The sequence below is a fragment of the Sus scrofa genome, chromosome 2, assembly GCF_054392235.1.
Source record: "Sus scrofa isolate SSC_HxYL_T2T_F1_AM1 chromosome 2, Sscrofa_HxYL_maternal_Yorkshire_Landrace_v2.0, whole genome shotgun sequence".
NCBI lineage: Eukaryota > Metazoa > Chordata > Mammalia > Artiodactyla > Suidae > Sus > Sus scrofa.
The window spans coordinates 118,853,749-118,869,383 of record NC_139384.1 but is presented as its reverse complement, the minus strand read 5'-3'; the positions used below and the strand labels follow the sequence as shown (position 1 = coordinate 118,869,383).

At 37.1% G+C, this 15,635-nt stretch overlaps 1 long non-coding RNA gene across 3 annotated transcripts in view; it reads right to left on the bottom strand.

Annotated features, from left to right (window-relative positions):
• Window positions 1-15,635, bottom strand: part of LOC146405659 (uncharacterized) — a 117,209-nt gene that overhangs the window by 24,402 nt on the left and 77,172 nt on the right. Inside the window, exon 3 of one of the 3 annotated variants that reach the window (XR_014838454.1) lies at window positions 5,972-6,001. The exons of the other annotated variants lie outside the window; for them this stretch is intronic. This is a non-coding gene — a long non-coding RNA (uncharacterized LOC146405659). Of the gene's footprint in view, window positions 1-5,971; window positions 6,002-15,635 lie in introns of those variants that run through there. 3 annotated transcript variants of the gene reach the window in all.

Sequence of the window (15,635 nt, the reverse complement as noted above, 5' to 3'; positions counted from 1 at the left end):
AGTGGCTTCCAAAACCTTTATGTGAAAATTACTGTCATTTCCCTCAAGTGGGATTTACCAGGAAGATGGCATGTGCTGTGGAAATAGAGACAAACTTTAGAGAGACATCCAAGGTGTTTTGTCTATCGATAGTTCACTCCTTTTGTACTGCTGAGTCTTATTTCATGGTACAGTTGTACCAGTTTGTGTAACTATTCAGCTTTTGAAGGACATTTGAGTTATTTCCAGTTTGGGGTTTCTACAAATAATGCTGCTATGAGTAAGTATGTGCAGATTCTTGTATGAACAGAAGTTTCTATTTCTCTAGGATAAATACTGATGAATGCAATTAATGGAGATCCTGTTGTGGCTTGGTGGGTCAGGAATCTGAATAGTATTCGTGAAGATTCAGGTTTGACCCCTGGCCTCGTTTGTGGGTTAAGGATCCAGTGTTGCCACAGGCTGCGGCATAGGGTGCAGCTGAAGCTCAGATCTGGGTACATATCAAATGTAAGAAAGCTGGAACCATCTAAAAACCTAATATCATTGTGCACATCCAATGGAGAAGTTATATCCGGCTCAAACTCTGACTCATAAAAGTAATTCGATAAGCCTTTGCATTAATTGTTTGCATCTTCTCACATTCATAACTGTTTTTAATAAATAATTCATTGATGCACTATATAGTTTTGTTTCAGACTTAAAATAAAATACCAATACTTAAATTGTGAAAGACCACCTCACACAAAACCTACATCAATCTTATTTACTTAAAGTAATTTCTATTAACAAATTTGCATGTACTCTTCAGTCTCCTTTCTGTGCATTTATATATATATGAATATACATAAATTTAAGTTGTGTTTTGTGATATCAAATAATCAATATTTTTATCCTTTGTATTGTTCTCTCATTTTAATGTTCTTCCTCCACCCTGAGGTTAGTTCAATCATGACTGAATTTTTGTCAATAACTTTTGAGTCCGTCAGCAATATATTTTTGTGTATGACATGCCATAGGACTCAACTTTTATTTTTCACAAATAATTCCCAATTTTGAGTATGGCCATATTAAATCCTATCTAGAGAGTCTTGATACATGCTATGTGCCCATATAAATTTAAGCATATTTTCCAGAAGTTTATTATTTTTCATTGATTTAACGATCCATTTTTTTTGTGTGTTAAATTTTAACTTTAGATATCTGTCATTTCAAGTTCTCCTTATCTCATTTGTCAATATTTTGTTGGACACTATTATGTCCACTTCTTTTTCTTTTTTCTTTTTTTTTTCTGGTCTTTTTTAGGGCTGCACCCACAGCATATGGAGGTTCCCAGGCTAGGGGCTGAATTGGAGCTATGTATGCCACAGCCACAGCAACACCAGATCAGAGCCTCATCTGCGACCTATACCACAGCTCACAGCAACGCCAGATCCTTACCCACCGAGCAAGGCCAGGGAACAAACCTGCAGACTCATGGATACTATCAGATTTGTTTCCTCTGAGTCACAACAGGAGCTTCAGCCACTTGTTTTTCAAAACAAATTAATGAGTCTATATTCTCAAGTTCAAAAAAAAAGAAGTCCTAGTGAGTTTCTGATTATGAACAAATTTATAAATACTTTAGGGCATGCTCTATATTTTTGCAACTGTTAATTTACACCCCTTAGTAAAGTTATGAAATGGCAGATTGAAAGAAATGGTTGAGAACACTCCAAACTTACTTGAAGCACTAAAATTCTCTCTTTTGACCTTTAAAGCTCTTTAAGTCTTTAGGTACACACAACAAAACTGACACAATTTTCAAAGGACAGAGGAGTCACAGACTGTACATGTTGTGATAAGTACTTAGTTCTGATTGCTTAAAAAAAAAAGAAGAAAATAATGATTCTCGAGCTACAAAGTAGAGAAACAACAATCTGTGTGTGTGCATTTGATGGTGAGCAGGTGGAAATAGTAAAAAAAAAAAGCTTGATTCTAGGTCCTAGAATATATAAATAAACAGTGTGCTATTACTTCAAGTGCAGAGGACAACTGCCATAATAAATGCAAATTGAAATCATTTAATCTGGAAAAAAAAGAGATAGTATTAACCCAGCAATTATGCTAAGTACAGTTTGTTAGCATGAGTTGCCCAAAAGAATTAGGTAATTTCACTCTAAATAACTGAATTTTAACGAAGCTTATTATGTGTGTTATTTCTTATTTCTATCCTAGTTTGTTTACTATTCACAATGACAAAAGAATCTTTAAAAAAAAAAAAGCTGCTCAATGACACACTATTTCTATACTGAAAGGGACAGGTAAAATCAAGTAAAGAATTCATTTCTTCTAACTTTCCAACAATTAAACTGGTTTAATTATTAGGTGAAAATATCCTCCTATAACAAAGATCACTAGCCTTATCATATTCCTCTCCCCTGCCACTTTCATCATAAGAATCTAATTTTTAGTTGGTCACACTGTTGCTCAATTAAAAGACATGTCCCAGCCTCAAAAGCAGGGAGGTAAAGCCACATGGCAAAGTGTTGGTTGTGTGCCCTTTTTGCTCCTTCTTCAGTCTTGCTGGATCAAAGATGTGTAGGCTGACTGGAATCTTAACAGCTGTACTGGACCAAAGGACCAGGCTTATACCATAAAGATGGAACAAAGTGAGCCAGGAGGAGTCTGGGTCCTTGACGAATATAAGGAAAAGTCATACCACCTTATCTCCAAAATTCTTTCAGTTATGATAGAAATTGAGCTGTAGCTTACTGAAGATATTTCATTTGTTTTGTTATATGCAGCTGAACCCGACCCCAAAGTACATAGCAGTGCTACTGCCCAGTAAAACATCATAGTTTGTGGGACCCAATGTATTAAACTACTTGTGTACAGAAATTTCTTCTGAAATTATCACTATTACAAAGATTCATTAGGACCAAGTTAATACATTTTAATTTTATGTCAAAAACTCCCAGCAAAATATAATTATTTTCTCTCCAACACTGCTGAATACAAAGAATACACAGTCATCCATCAGAATCCATGGGAGATTGGTTCCAGGATGCTGGTGGATACCAACATATATTTCCATTACATTTTCTGCTGACTTTTTTTTTCATTAATTATTGAGATTTTTACACTTTAATTTAGAATCCTGACTGTCTTCAAATGTTACCCTGCAAGTTCCCTTAAAGTCTTCTAATATATTGACCCAAATAATAACACTTCTCACCTCTGCCATAATATGTAGAGCTGTTGTTTTACTTAAAATTTTGCCATAAAACAATTTTTCTATATTTTTAGTGTTTATGATTTAGTGTCAAACTTTCTCCTTAGATTCGTTAACCACTGCGCCACCACAGGAACTCCCCACATATAGAAATATTTCATTGGAGTTCCTGTGGTGGCACAGTGGTTAATGAATCCGACTAGGAACCATGAGGTTGCGGTTCGGTCCCTGCCCTTGCTCAGTGGGTTAAGGGTCTGGCGTTGCCGTGAGCTGTGGTGTAGGTCTTAGACGCGGCTCGGACCCCTCGTTGCTGTGGGTCTGGCGTAGGCCGGTGGCTACAGCTCCGATTCGACCCCTAGCCTGGGAACCTCCATATGCCGCGGGAGCGGCCCAAGAAATTGCAAAAAGACAAAAAAAAAAAAAAAAAAAAAAAAAAAAAAGACTTTCTCCTAAAAACTGTCATCCTTAAATCTGCTATTTTATTTCCAAATCTATGAAATAGAAAGCTACCGTAGATAGAAAATGTATATCCCCCCAAATACACTGAATATCCTAACTCTCAATGTAAAGGTATTGGGAAGTGAGGCCTTTGGTAGATAATTAGGTCCTGAGAGCAGAGTCCTTGTGAAGGAGATTAGTGCCCTTATACAAAACACACTAGAGAACTCCCTCACCCCTTCCTCCTTGTGGGGATGCAATGTGAAGATGGCCATTTATGAATCAAGAAGCAGGTTCTCCTATTTGCAAAAAAGAAACAGACTCACAGACTTTGCAAATAAACTTACAGTTACCAAAGGAGGGAGGTTGGGAGTGGGGATGGGAGATGGACTGGGGGTTTGGAATTGGCATATGTACCCTGAAGTACATGGAATGTTTGATCAATGGGGATCTGCTCTATAGCACACAGAACTCTACCCCAAATTCTGTGGTAATCTATGTGGGAAAAGAATCTGAAAGAGAATGGATGTGTGCACATGTATAACTGAATCACTTTGTTGTACAGCAGAAATTATCACAACATTTCAAATCAACAATACTTCAATAAAATTTTTAAAAAATTAAAAAAAAAAGGAAGCAGGTGCTCACGAAATCTGCTGGAGCCTTGATCTTGGACTCCTCACCTTCAGAACAGTGACAAAAAAATTTCTGTTGCTTATAAGCTACATAAGGTTTTTTTTTTTTGGCTGTACCCATGACATGTGGAAGCTCCTGGGCCACGGAATGACGGAATAATCCTTAATTACTAGGCCACCAGGGAACTCCAGATAGTATTTTATTTTATTTTATTATTATTATTTTTTTTTTGGTATAGGCCACACAACCAATGCTCTTCTGTTATAGCAGCCCATTGGACTAAGACAAGAGAATTATGATAAAATTTCTTATACTATTCTGCATTTTTTCTAAGATTCTCATTCCTCACTCCCCTCTATAAATTAAAGGAGAACCATATTACACTTAGAGGTGCACAGATATCAAGGATATTAAATTTAGATCAAAAGTGTCTCCTGTCCTTTAGCAATTCCTTTCTGGAGCCTAAAGAGATAATGAAAGGTTTGTAGATGTTTTGGACAGAGACAGAAATAGGCTGTTATGATCACTTTAAATAGTTAAAAGATATTTATATTTGAGACTCGCTTTCCTTTTTAAGTTTGTTTTAGTATTTGGTTTAGGATGCTCTATCTAAGAAAGCAGATTCATTTGTGTGGCTACAGGTAAGGGTGGCTGTGAGATTCTGGAAGGGGGTAAGTAATAAGTAGTGGGGAGTACACCAATCATTCATTTTACAAACCATCCTGTATGCAATACATAATTTATAAGGATTTATGCCATTGTTGGGGAGGGTGAGAGGATGAAGTGTGGGACCACCATAGGAGCTTCTTTCTCTTGCATGGGCTCTGGGGGCTGGTACAAACCACCACAGCCACTTTGGACTCCTGAGCCAGGTACATCCTGCCACCACTAAGGGTCCTGTGAACAGGCACTGACTGCGGCTTCAGTCACCTCAGGGGTCACAGAAGGCCGTGTAACTGAGCAGCAAAATAGATGAAGATCCTGGCCGTCGCGTAGCTTACATTCCAGTAGGAGAAAGGACAATAAATACACATACATTAATCCTGTACAATTTTAGAAGGTGATAATCATGGGGAAAAGAAAAAAGGAAAAAGAATGAGAGAGGAACTGTTGGGGTGAGATGTAGGGTATGCGGCAGGACTACCAGGGGACATGAGGGGACATGTGACTAAGACTCGTAGGTGGTCAAGGAATGAGCAAAGTGCCTATCTGCAGATGCCTCCAGGTGGATGAAAGAGCTAGAGCTAAGCTGCTACAAAAGGAGAAGAAGGTGGTTGAACCAAGAAAGGGGAGCAAGGGAATTCCCGTCGTGGCTCAGTCAGTAGAAATGAATCTGACTAGTATCCATTAGGACACAGGTTCGATCCCTGGCTTCGCTCAGTGGGTTAGGGATGTGGCATTGCTATGAGCTGTGGTGAAGTTCACAGACACAGCCCGGATCTGGTGTGGTTGTTGCCATGGCGTAGGCCAGAGGCTATAGCTCCAATTCAACTCCTAGCTTGGGAACTTCCATATGCTGCGGGTGCAGCCCTAAAAAAGACAGAAAAAAAAGAAAAACGGGGAGCAGATCAGACAGGTAATGGAGAATAGACTGTAGGTAATTGCAGGTCATTTGCTGTATAGACTCGTTTGTTCTCTGCATCAAAGGGAGAGTCACTGCAGAGTCTGGGAAGAATAACATGGTTGGATTTCCATTTCCAAAGGATCACTTTGGCTCCTTAACTGAGAATGGACCTGAGGGAAGGGAAGAGGAAGGTTTATACCCTTCTTGCTTATACAAGGAAATTATGTGATATTTTTGTTTTCCCGCTATAACCCAGGTGGCCTGACCAGGGTGGTTGAGATAACAAGTGGTTAAAAGCTGGGTCTATTTTGAAGGTGGAGACACTGGGATATCCTAATGGATTGTATATGAGATATGGGAGACTTTAAGTGCAAAAGATTTCACCCAGGAAAAGTAAAGGAGAAACTAGAAGCAGATGGGGTTGTAAGACACCCAGGGAGAGAACTAGGCAAGTGTATTCATTAGTTTTTGTTCTTCACCCCAGGTGGTGATGATAAACCCCATGACCCTTTAACATGTTACAGAATACACTCTAACAAGAAGACAGCACTCCATTCAGAGATGCCTCTTACACCAGACAAGTTTTTTCAAACACTGATAAATGGTATAGTGAATTCCTTTGGTTTTCTTTTCAAAATGTAAAGAAGAGGAAGAGACAAAAAATATAGTAATAAGATAACATGTAAACCTTGAAGATGGATATCATCCAGAGCTACTGACTGGAGATATTTTGTGTAGTGATATTTCTCACAATAGTATATGTTTTATAGGTCAAAATAAAGAAGACCTGTTCTGTCTTACACCACATTTAACGTCCTCTGTGTCTTGAAATGCCAAAACATCTCTGTTTGTGAACTGTCACCTCTCGGCCTGATGACAGCTTTACCCTGGCAGCAATGATTATTAAGCAGATCTGTGACAGAGTATAGAAGAGTACAAGGTGGGCAAGAGAGAATGAAAACAAAGAATGAAATGGGAGAGATATTATATTAAATCTTACAGGGAAAGTGTTTATTATACTTCATAATTATAATAAATACATATATTTAAAGGCAATGGCTTTTTTTCTCTTTTTAGAAAAATACAGATAAACTTGCATATGGCTAATTTGCTTTTTTTCCTTCCTTTTTCCTTTCTGTTGCAGTAATCTGATTACAGATTGTTATACTTTGCCAGAAGCATTCCCAGGGGGAATAATTTAAAAAAGGAAAAAAACCCTGCAAAAACCAGCACCCATCTGCTCTTTCATCCCTAGTACCATTTCAATGATGTTTATAATTCCCTTTACAGTAACAAAGTATCTGCTCAGTGATTAATAATTCAAAATACAGTAGAACAAAACCAAACAAATGGCCCAATGTAAGAAAGCGGAATAAGAAGTAAGTTTGAACACAAAGCAGTATCTGTCAAAATGAAGAAAAGCAACATGTTTTATGGTCAGAGTACTGAGCTGTATATTTAAAGATCTAGTATCTAGTCAAGAATGCAGTGGATATTTTTTCCTTCTGAAAAACCTGATTATATTATTGCTACATCATTTGTCTGATGTCCCATTAATTGAAAATTGCCTTATAGCTGCCTTCTACCCTGCTACTTCCTAACTGATTGCAGTTCTACTGGATTTGTTATATCATCATGAAAGAAGGATTTAATCGGTGACAATCCAAGAATCTTTTCTCAACTCCATTCACCCACACCTCTTTAACTTTTCATCTTGGGCCTCTGCATTTTAAAGACAGAAAGAAGGCTGCTCTCTGTAGCTTATCCACCAAATGCATCAAGGGGCACAACTACCTAACTGATCCACTTTTACATTTAACCACTAAAACATTTCAAAAGAACCAGGAATGGAAATAACTCTTGCCTCGACAGTATTTCTATGGAGTTTAACTCTTCCCAATTTAAAAAAAAAAAAAAAAAATCTCTGAAACTGGAGAAAAACGTGGAACCCTTGAATGCAAATTCTTAAAACAACTGGAACTAGTTTTGATAGAAAGTGAATGAAATTTCGCATGGGACACTAGTAATGTTCAATTCTGTGACCTGGGTGGTGGTGCCACAGGAGTTTATAGCTATTCAAATTGTCTAAGTTCTATGTATGCATCTGTATGTATGATATTATCACAATAAAAAAGTAATGAAATTTTCTTTAAAGGTCTTTAGGAATTTAAACTTAGGAGTACTTATTCTAGATTCAGGGAGTTGGAAGTGATATTTCAAGGATTATCCCAGACCTCTGACTCTGTATTTATTACACATTAATCAATCCATCACTGTCAACTCTCCAGATTAAAGAATATTTAAAGGTGAAAAACCAGAAACTCTTCCATCTTAATCAAGATTTTTAATCAAGAATTAAGGACATTCATGATATATGTGTTATCACTAATAGATTAGAATAGGAAGCAGAAGCTGCAATTCTACCATCTCCTTACTATCTTCTTAGTATTATTTACTGATCATGGAAGAAACTAATTATGAAACAACCATTCCCTTTGAAGACATAATAAATCAAAAATAAATCAAACCAAAACCAAACAAAAAAACCCCACACAACAACAGACATTTACCTTGAGAGTAAAATTACAATGATGCCATGCTTCTCTTTTAAATAATAAGAATTTTGATTCAACTAAAACCTTAAGAGTTGAAGTAAGTTTCTCCACCACATATGAAGAAAACAAAAGAAATTATTAAATCATAGTCATTTTCTTCCCTTTTCTCTATTACATTAATTTGAATTTTTTTTCTTCTGTCTTTTTTAGGGCCGCACCCATGGCATATGGAGGTTCCCAGGCTAGGGGTCTAATCAGAGCTGTTGCTGCTGGCCTTCACCAGAGCCACAGCAATGCCAGATCCAAGCCGCGTCTGTGACCTACACCACAGCTCACGGCAACACCAAATCCTTAACCCACTGAGCGAGGCCAGGAATGGAACCCGCAACCTCATGGCTCCCAGTCAGATTTGTTTCGGCAGCACCACAATGGGAACTCCATATTCATCTGAATTTAAATTTTTACTATCTAGTAATTGACATTTTATTTTAAATTTATAATTATTTTATTTTTCTGCTCACTTAGATTCGTACCTTAGCATAAAAGTTCCACAGGGGTTAATACAGTGCTGTATTAGTTTCAGGAAAATCTACTCAATAGTTTGTAATCAACTGTATAGGAAAAAATGGATATACTTATATGTATTGACATTTTAGAAGGAATATAAAAAATGGTCTATTCATAGCTATGTTCACAAAAAACAAACTTAAGCATTTGTGTTTCTTATAGTCTTCCCTCTTTGGGGGAGTAATTCATATACAAAGAACATAATGGCCAGTCTTTAAGACTGGTCTGACTAAAAATGATGAAATAATCTGCAGACATGAAAAGAATTTACCAGGAAGAGTGGGAAAATGTCATGTTATTTAAAGGCAATGATTGCTAATGTGAAAACTGGTGATACTCAGGTACTTTTTTTTTAACTAATGAAAAAGGTGGCAAACCAGGTTAAAACTGAAAGAATGAACTCACTGTGATTAATTTCTTTCTTGGGGTGGGCAAACAAAAACATGGGCAACTATATATTCAAAATGTAATTTCTTTTAAAATGTTGCTTTAAAATGTTTTAAAATTTTTCAATGAAAAGTTATAAATATCTATATTGATTCCTAAAACTACATGACTTCAGCCACACAAAATCTTTCTTTAAGCCATGGTATTTTTCTCTGTGTAACATTATAATTTAAGGTAAGCCACATAATTGATTGCATTATAATGAGTCATACAGATCTTCAATGACTTATCTAATTTCACTTTGCAGTCTAAAAGTGCATATTATAATTATGTTGTTTTCTACATGTCTATAATGTTTCCTCTGATTAACTCTAAATGTGGTTCAGCATCCTGCCCTCTTTGGTTGAGAAAAATATAAATAGCAAAAGAGAGGAAACTAGTTATTCAGGTACCTCTTGCCTTTTACTTGACAAGAATGTGTTAAGATACTTAAATTAATCCCTTACATTTTATGCTTTCATTAGATCACTTAGGTATTGGAAACGAGAGAAGTATACTTATGGGTTGAAATTATCATAAAAGCAAAAACTGTAAGATTAAATAATTTATTAATTTGGTTAAAAAATACAACATTTTTTTAAACTTGTTTGTTTCAGACACTGTTTTAGCCTCTGGAAGAACAAAGATGAATAGAAATGATGCTTACCTGGTATTTAATGGGGCAGGTAGGGATGGCATTTTGGAAAAGGATGGAAGACAAAAGTTACAAGGCAATATGAGAAGGCCTGTAATAGCAGCAAATTCAACATGTTGTGTGGTGCTAAGAGGATGAAGCAAGCAGCTGGTGGAAGGAGAGGAAAACCTCCTAAAACACATAGTAATTAGTGAATTTTTTTTAAGGAGTAAGAAAGTGAAGGCATATAAGGGAAGGACAGTCCATTTGTACCTCTGGCACATCCCTGGGGAGAGAGAAGAGGTATGGGTGTGCCCTTGGCTTCAACTCTGGGTACATGGAAAGCTGTGAATGCAGCCAGGCTATTATGTGTCTGTGGGCTAGAGTGATGGAAAAAAGGAACAAGAAGGAAAAAACAGCTTGCTCTTTCTTATCATTCAGGATCCAGATTCCATGTGAGGTGAGAGGCCCTCCCTCATCTCCTTAAATCACCCCCTCCAACCCACTATTACCCTGTTCTGTCACTGCTCTTTGCCTTAGCGACTCAGAGTGAACATATTCACATGTTTAAGTTGTTCGTTGTCGCCCTCCTCAAGGGATGTTAAGTTTCCAGAGAGCAGGGAGCTGTATTTCTAGCCCCTAGAATAATGCCTGACATATGGTTGACACTTGATAATATAGGGTTTTTAATAATGATTTTTATTTTTTCCTCAACATCACTGATTAGTAGAGAAATGCAAATCGATAATATAGTTGAGTGGAGGAATTAAATCAACAAGAAAAGGGAAAGGAAAAGGAGAGAAGGAGAATAGGAAGCGTGGTCCACATAAAAAAAGGACAGAAATAGAGAACAATAACGATAAACCACTGTCTCAAATGTCCCCCATGGCAACAATTCTTCAGCTGCCCCAGAATCCATTCCTACCCAAAAGTTCAAAAAGAACATTTTGAAAGGACTATGCCCACCACATAATCTACATATTGCAAAAGCTTGTCAGATTGAAAGCCAGAACATCAGTTGCATTTTATACATATTGCTATTTCAACTGAAAAGTGAAAAAAAAATGCAGCTTTAATAGGGAATATTATAATGGAGATCTCAGCCAAGTAAGAGGGTTTTTCAACATAAGCTATTAATCTGTTCAATAATCATATTTGTTAGAAAGTTATGGAGTACTATCGTGTGAACCGTAAGTTCAAATTCCTATCCTGAGCACTTCAATTTTTTTTTTTTACAAACATCACTATATTAATCTGCCTTTTTTGCATTTTACTGCTGTTATATTCAAAAATTCAATCTCCTAGACAAATGGCAATTCAAAAATACAATTCAAGTGATATATTACTTCCCTTGACTACAAAGGTATATTTGCCCATTCGGTTTTTTTTTTTTTTTCATTCAAATTTTGCAGCAACTGTTACATGATATATTTCTGAATACAAAATACACATTCTGCTTTCTCAATTACTATAACATATAGCAACTTCTACAATCTTTCTTCTCTGAAACACTTAAAATACATTTTAAATTTAAATTAAATCACACAGAAAAGGTACTTATGCTATGTTCTTTGCCATAACTTGAATATTTTAATTGTACTCAATGTATCCTATAGGCTAAAAGTAAAATGTCATGAGCCTCATTATTTAAATTCCACATAGGAAAACCATATTTGACTGAAATATTTTGACATATAAAAGGAAACAATGTACCTAGCATTACTGATCAGCAAAAATTAAATATCTTTTGGTATTATAATTCTCCCTACATTTGAGAAGTTCCTCCAATTTTAGTGTACTTTCAAAATTTCATCTTTAGAGATATGAATCCTATGGAAAGACGAACTTAAAAGGAGAAAATTATGAATGTCCTTGTTCATAAAGAATCTCCTCTTGGAGTTCCCATCATGGCTCAGCAGAAATGAATCTGACTAGCTTCCATAAGGATGCAGGTTCCACCCCTGGCCTCAGTGGATTAAGGATCTGGTGTTGCCATGAGCTGTGGTGCAGATCACAGACATGGCTCGGATGGATCCTGTGTTGCTGTGGCTACGCTGATGTATCCTGCGGCTACAGCTCTGATTCAACCCCTAGCCTGGGAACCTCAACATGTTGTGGGTGCAGCCCTAAAAAGCAGAACAAAACAAAACAAAAAACTCCTCTGAACAATTTACAGCCTCACTTCCAATAACAATAAAGTTTTTTCAGCTTAACAAACCAGCTACCAGCTATGGGAGATTTGGCAGATGAGTAAATTTAAGTGTACCCAAGCTCCATCCTCCATGGATAGATGATAACTGGTCACTGCTTATTCTGTATGTATGCACTGAAGCCAACAGGCACACTCTTGAAAAGAGAAGGGACCACCTACATAACTCTGGATATGTTAGAAAACTGGAAACCACTATCCAGCAAACAAGTCATTGTGAGGGCTAGATGTGGCAATACATGTAAGAATGGCTTGAAAACTATAAATGCAAGATTCATCATACATGCAACCATACACACACACACACACACACACACACAAGATTCATATTACCACTAGTAAGGACTAAAAAAATAAGTGAAGTCATTGATTTCTCTCTTTCCCTTCTATGTAAGATTTGAACCACAAGGGGGGAAAAACCCCCACAGATTGAAAAAATAAATCAAAATGGCCCCTGGCACCAGTGTCTCTATACAACACACAGTGTTAAATGCACAGTAAGTAGAGAGATAACCATCTCTTCATGCCCAACTTATTGTAATTGTCTCCTTACTCATCTCCTCACTTGTACCCTTGCCACCCAATAATCTGTTCTCAATACATGGCAATCATAGTGAGCCTTTGAAGCTAAAGCAGTCCATAGCACTCCTCTGCTTATAACGCTCCCACTCTCGCCCCTGCAGCTTCTCATATGAGTCAGAGTAAAAGCTAGAGTTCTTTCCCTGGCATGCAAGGCCCTACAAAATCAGCCCCTCCATTCCCACCTGACACTGGCCTTCCTGCTGTTCTTTACACAGCACCTCCCACCTCAGGGTCTCTGCACTTGCTCTTTCCTCTGACTAGAATAGTCTTGCCCTGTGTAACTGGTGGGTTCCTCTCTAGCTCACCTTTAGGTCTTTGTTCAACTGTCATCTTCTCTGTGAGGTCTTCATTGACCTCATATTTAACACTGCAACCTCCCTGTGTTCCGAGCCTCCCCCATCTGCCTTTAATACTCCCTAGGACTTAGTCTCAATTCAATATTTTACTATGTCTAATTGCTGACTCTAAGCTCTAAGAGAGGAGGGATTTTTATATGTTTTGTTCACTATTATACCCCTAATGCCTAGCACAGGGGATAGCAGGATGTCACTAAATGTTTGTTAAATTAATAGACATGTAACTTTTCCATCATATATATATATATATATATATATATATATATATATATATATATATGCCACCCGTAAACTACTACATAAACTTATGTTCAAGTGAAATGTTCCAGAAAGAAGGAGAAAAGACAAGAAATGCAGAACAAAAATGAGATTTTTCTCTTTCTAAAAATCATTACAAAACAAACCAAATCATGCCTAGTGAATCAATAAATTGATCAAACTCAGGAGAGTTCTAACATATCCATAAAATCTTTTATTTAAACAACTACTCAATGTAAAATTAAAGAACACATTTTAAAATTTATCTTTGACTAGAATTTTCAAAAACAAAAAAAGGGAACCATTTAATGACAAACATTTAAAAATTAATTATAAATGCCTTTGATTCTCCTCTATATGAAATCAGAATTATCACTAAAACAAATAGGAGATTATAGTACCTCTTCATTTTGGTCCCACCAATACATACACACATAAAAATGAAGTTTGTATTCTGGCCATTATAACAGCTTATTGTACAAGCACAAATAACTCAATGTAGGATCTGTTCCCAGAAAATGTGAGTCCCTGGGGACAGGGGGAGGAAGCATGGCATCCGTTACCTTGGTAGTTCTAAGCTCCACTCTTCAGAATGTGAAGAATCCAAGCCTCTAGCTGCCTTTCAAGCATTGATGGCAAATGAATCAAATACTTGAAAAAAATTTCTTCTAGGAAATCACAATCTTTCAAACAAGATTTCACAAAATTATGATATTTACAGTAGCTGTTTCAGGATTAAGCTTGCTGAATCCTGGTGTTGAGCATACTTTCATGCCATTTTATTTCAATAACCGCATCAAAAGAGAAAAGTAGAGATGTTTGATACCCACAATGTGTTAATTCCCTAATGTTCTGTAGCACTGATGACCTTTACGGAACAAATTTTGTATTTTATTTATTGTCCTTATTATTTCTATACAACTCCTTGAGGGCAGAAATCTTCAATTAAAAAATACTTAATTTGGAGTTCTCTTTGTGGCTCAGCTGTTAACGAACCTGACTAGGATTCATAGGATGCAGGTTCGATCCCTGGCCTCGCTCAGTGAGTTAAGGATCAGGCATTTCCAGGAGATGTGGTATACATCGCACACGCAGCTCAGATTCCAAGTTGCTGTGGCTGTGGTGTAGGCCAGCAGCTGTAGCTCCGATTTGACCCCTAGCCCAGGAACCACTATATGCCGCAGGGTGCAGTCCAAAAATAGCAAAAAAACAAACGAACAAACAAAACAAAACTTAATTTGATGAGGATGAATCCATTTATAATATTATCAAAGAAAAACAAGCTGAAATGTTTATAAACCACAGGATGTAAAGCTGCAGGCACCAGCATGACGTAAAGAGCAGGGCCTCTGCAATCCCCCAGCAAGTAGGAGGGAAAGAGGAAGGACTTCTGGCAGAAATGATCCCCACAAAATCTGCCTTTCAAGTCCTCAGCTTATCCTTTCTTCACTCTCCCTCCCTCTTCTGTTGTCCAATGCATTGCTAGTTTTTGTTATATTAATTGACACATTGAGGCAATGACTAAAACCAAGCAAATCGATTTCTTCAATTTTTTTTCATATGCTTTTCTTTTAATCTTTCTAATGACACACTGGTGAAACATTATTATCTTCATTTCACAGAGGAGGAAACAGTGGTCTAAGTAAAGTTATATAACTTTAACTTGTTCAGTGACATAATGTCTTAGAGAAAAGACTTAACCGCAGGACTGACTGACTCAAAGCTTATGCTCCTAGTTCCTTATCTGTCTCTCTCCTCTTTGTCGAGAGTTGATTATATGCCCAGTTGTGCAGTTTATACACTTTCACGTAAATGAGTTTCTCATGATTTATCATGTCAACCAGTTCTTGCAGGGAAACTGTATCTAGTTACAGAATGAAGAGTAGTATATAAGAATAACAGAAAATGGGAATAATATTTGGAAAAGGGGAACATGCAAGGCCCTAAAAACACACTGGACTAGCTTGGGCACACTAGGTGTGGGCATGGGTCAGTGTCAGGCCTGCCTTGAGAGGATGCTAGCTCCAGTAATATTGTTGCATTCTTGTTAAAGAGGAATTACTGTATACCCCCCAAATAACCGACACGGTGCTAGACACAAAGTGGGACTCAAATACCAGGACACAAAAAAGTTTGGAAAGTTGTGATCATGGTTAAAATATGGCTATCCCCCAATTTTTCAGGCTACAAAGAACCACTGAGAAAAAGAAGTAGAGG